Source organism: Lytechinus pictus, chromosome 17, assembly GCF_037042905.1.
Source record: "Lytechinus pictus isolate F3 Inbred chromosome 17, Lp3.0, whole genome shotgun sequence".
Lineage (NCBI taxonomy): Eukaryota > Metazoa > Echinodermata > Echinoidea > Temnopleuroida > Toxopneustidae > Lytechinus > Lytechinus pictus.
In genome coordinates this window covers 426,906-431,634 of record NC_087261.1, presented here as the reverse complement: position 1 = coordinate 431,634, position 4,729 = coordinate 426,906, and the positions used below count along the sequence as shown (strand labels likewise).

The 4,729-nt window shown below is 36.9% G+C and overlaps 1 long non-coding RNA gene across 1 annotated transcript; it reads right to left on the bottom strand.

The window, feature by feature from the left end:
• Positions 1 to 2,421: 2,421 nt before the first annotated feature.
• Positions 2,422 to 4,042, bottom strand: LOC135157297 (uncharacterized). Its single transcript, XR_010296308.1, has 2 exons — positions 3,696 to 4,042; positions 2,422 to 2,466 (listed from the first exon to the last, which is right to left on the bottom strand). It is a non-coding gene; the product is annotated as an uncharacterized LOC135157297 (long non-coding RNA).
• Positions 4,043 to 4,729: the final 687 nt, after the last annotated feature.

Here is a 4,729-nt window from a genome sequence, read left to right as displayed (position 1 = left end):
TAAACTATGCATACTTTTAAGTAGCAACAGTCAATTTACACCCCATTTTTTTGAAGTAATCTTGGATTTTTTTTTTAACAGACAACTGACTGGTCTTGTAACTTACCCTAGTGTATTACTTGACCCTTCTAAACAATGCTTTTAACACCAAACTCATATTCCCCAGACAGATATTAAACAAACTATGTCCTTTTATAAGTAACATCAGACATATTTTTACTCCATTTTTGGAAGCCATCTTGTAATTTTTGACATACTAGACCACTGACTGCCATTGTCTTGTCCATTTATATAATTTGACCCTTGAAACCATAGTTTAGACACCGAAATCATATCTCACAGCGGATTGAAAATGAGCTATGCCACTTTAAAGTATCAACAGCCATTTAAGAATCAAGTTTTGGAAGCCATATTGGATTTTTGGTCATACCAGACCACTGACTGGCCTTATAACCTGTCTTAATGTATTATTTTGGCCCTTAAACCAGTGGTTTAGATACCAAAATTGCATCTCCCATGCCGATATGAAATAAGCTATGTCCGCTTTAAGTAGCAGCAGTCAATTTAGAATCAATTTTTGGAAGCCAACTTAGATTTTTTGACCGACCAGGCCACTGACTTTCCTTGTAACTTGCCCTAACGTATTAATTGATCCTTGAAACTAGTGGTTTAGACACCAAAATCACATTTCCAGGCCGATATGAAAGGAGCTTGATCCGCTTTAAGTATCAGCAGCATATTTCTAATACCATTTTTGGACGCCATCTTCGATTTTTGGACATACCATAGCATTGACTGTCCTTGTAACTTATCCTAATATATTATTTGACCCTTGAAACCAGTGGTTTATACATCAAAATCACATATCCAGGCCAAAATGAAATGAGCTTTGTCCGCTTTAAGTATTAGCAGCCGTTTCAGAATCAATTTTTAGAATCCATCTAGGATTTTTGCACATACCAGACCACTGACTTTCCTTGTAACTTGCCCCAATGTATTATTTGACCCATTTAACCATGGTATAGACACAAAAATCATATTTCTGGACATTGAGCAAACTATGTCGGGTTTTTTTAAGTAGCAACAGCAATTTTCGACTCCATTTTTGGAAGCCATCTTGGATTTTTGAACATACTACTCCACTGACTGTCCTTGTAACTTATCCCAATGTCTTATTTGACCATTGAAATCATGGTCTAGACACCAAAATCATTATGTCCCAGGCGGATATAAAATGAACTATGTCCATTTTAATTATCAACAGCCATTTTAAACTCATTTTTTGGAAGCCTTCTTGGATTTTTGGACACACTCGACCACTGGCTGTCCTTGTAACTTGTTTCAATGTACTATTTCACCTTTAAAACCATTAAATAAAAAACTAATTTAGATTAATTGTGGATTTTCAGCCTACGGCAGCCATTTTGGGCGCCATCTTGGATTTGCCTGGTACACTGGAGGGCTCATAATGCATCCTAGCCTAAATCAATGTTTGTACCCTAGACCATGGAATATGAACCGAAATAGTATTCTAGGGTGGATAATGTGTCAGTTGTATCCATTTTCAGTGAATGGCGGCCATTTTGGACGCCATCTTGAAAATAACCACTTTCCCGGATGCGGATTTTGGTAGATTTTTAGTATGTTATTCCTGAGGTCAAATAGTACAAAATACCGTTGAAAAATCATTTGTTGCAATTTGTTCCGGGTAAGGCTATTTTTGGTCGTATATTGACCCGTCTACTCAAACTTTCGTATGATACGTGTACATGTATTCATATCACATAGATCTACTGAGTATTACATCAATCCCATGTGTACAATGCATGCACACAGCTGATTAACACGTGCAAAACGTAAACAACGTTGCACTGTTGTTCGGCGCGGCGAGATTGACAAGTAACTCATGCATATTTATGAAGCACTCGTCCGTTGACCTTTGACCTCTGACGTCACCGCAGAGCAACTGGTCTAGACGATTTTTCCTCGGAGTAACAGGTTCTCGGTTTTGCGCGCACACTCGGCTGGGCGTACGCACGGAATAGAACGTATTATATCGTGGTGCAAATAGATTCGTTTAAAATCGTCTAGAACTAGACTATGCATCGGCACTTGAGATCGGCACTTGCTTGAGACTCGCGCAGAGGCAAGAGATATGAATATTCATGAGCAGATATTGATGTCAATTGGTCTTAAGGTGGCGCTCTTCATTTTTATGTCAGTTCTAAAAAATACATCCACAGAAAGCTCACTCGGCAAAACTTCTCATTTTAATATGTTTTTTTGAGAATAAAAACAGTTCTTTCTGACCAATACAATACATTGTATGTGTCAGAACTCAGAACTTGTTTATGAATATTGTGGAAAGCAAAGAATTAAATTTAAAAGAAAGTTTTGAAATAAACCAATGACACACTATACCTTCAATACTAGATGGTTCAGCCAAGTCGGTCCCTATGGTGGAATCTGTAAAAAATGAAAGATTGTATAATTCAAACTAAGCCTGAGTCATTTCGATTTTTTTGAAAACCGGTGTTCGACAGCTTTAAAGTAGAAGTATATTGAAAATCGTAAAAATGGAGGATCATATATCAAATTAAAGGAGAAAATAAGGAGAACACGATGGTGTAAATCATTTATCATGGAGACCGATGGAACTCAGTTAATTGATAGTTTAAAGTTCTCTCTCTGAATGCTTCAAACACGCAGAATTACGTCCGCGAAATTGGGGATTTTTTATGACGTCACTTTCTGTACGAGAGGCGTGATTGGCTCTCCAACGTGAAGCTCCACTTGCATGCAAAACCTGTTGCGAGGGTATGTTTTCTCCACATTGTCACTGAATACTTTCGATCCCGAAATGAAAGAAAACCCAGAATTTTATCTAGATTTGGATTTTCAAATTGATGATTATGAAGATGAAGAGAATGATGATCGATGACATCGATCGAACACCGATTTTAAAATCGATTCTACTCAGGCTTAATTCAAACGATAAAAAACAAAAGAAATAGTGAGTGATGGACATCATCGACTGACTCATTTGCATGTCACTGAGTTGTGCATATCACTGTTTTGTGAAAAATGAGCGAAATTTTAAAATTCCATAACTTTCTTATTTTACATCCAATTTTAATGAAATTTTCAGTGTTATGCTAGTTTGATTTTTCTCTATTTATTCAAATCACCATTTTGCCAGGGTGAACTTGACCTTTAAAAAACTTAAACTAAGGTTAATATTTTTATTTTGATCCCCCAACATGGTCTAAGTAAGTTCATTGACCCTGAATGACCTTTGAACTTGGTCATGTGACCTGAAACTCAGGCAATATGTTTAATAATATTTGATTAACCTTATGTCTAAGTTTCATAAACTAGTTCCCTATACTTATTAAGTTATGCTCATTGCTGTCATTTCAAAAACTTTTTAAATCTTAGGTTAAAATTTGATGTTGATGCCGCTGCCGTCGGAAAAGCGGCGCCTATAGTCTCGCTCTGCTATGCAGTTGAGACAAAAATTAGTCATGGGAGAAAAAATAGCTATTAGAGTGATCTCTTGAACTTGCAACATTTGAAGCTGTCTCATATCCCATTTGCTTTGTATTGAATGTTACTAAGCTTTGGGCACTATGTCTTTCATGATATTTCTAATTCCTTTAAGTCTTACAAAGGCATTTGCGGATAATGTATCTTACCTTGATCTTTGATGTAAATGTAAACAGGAAACACTTTAAAGCCGTGCGGTGGGGGTGCCTTTTGATAGATGCAGGAAACCCGAGATGTTTTGACAGACCCGCAATGAAGATGGACAGTGGAATCATTTTCAGCAAGCTGAAATCCATCGCACTGGCTCCTGTTTACATTTCCAACGGTGAAGGAACAATTCCAATTATCCTGTATATACTCTGACGAACAGGTGAATTTTTCTTGAGGTTCTATCGATGCAATTAAGTAGAATGATCCACGTGATATTTCACCCGGATCTGTTACAGGCAAGACCTTATTGCCAAAACATGGTATAGATTGGAATGGCCTATATACAGGGTCTAAAAGAGAGAAAGAGAGAAAAGAAACTTGAAGATAAAAAAATGAAAACAACTCCCACAGCTACAAAAAAAAAGAAAAAAAAAAAAGAGTCAACTCTGGTAAAGGCAATGGGAAAAGCAATATCCTGCAGCAAAAAGACAATGCAAAATTTCAAAGCCAAAACCAACTTTGACAGTTTTTTTAATGGGGTTGATCAGAGAAGGAGGGGGGGGTATTATATTCCCTATTGCTTTAGGAGGGACACACGTAGTTGCTACAGATACATTATTAAATAACAAATAACCACTCTAAAATAACAAAATAATAACAATTGGAGCGCCTCTGGCCGTCTCACCTGCATCACGCGATTCAATATAGCAGCAGTGCTGATTTTGAAAACTACTATAACTCGCACAAGATGTTCAGTGATACTTGGTTACTCTTATTTCCACGTTTTATGAACTAGACCAATACACTTATAGAGATATGATGGCAATTCAACAAATACCCCCAACGTGGCCAAAGTTCTTTGACCTTACATGACCTTTGACCTTGATCATGTGACCTGAAACTCGCACAGGATATTCAGTGATACTTGATTACTATTATGTCCAAGTTTTATGAACTAGACCAACACACTTTCAAATTTATGGCTGTAATTCAACAAATACCCCAATTTGGCCAAAGTTCATTGACCCTAAAT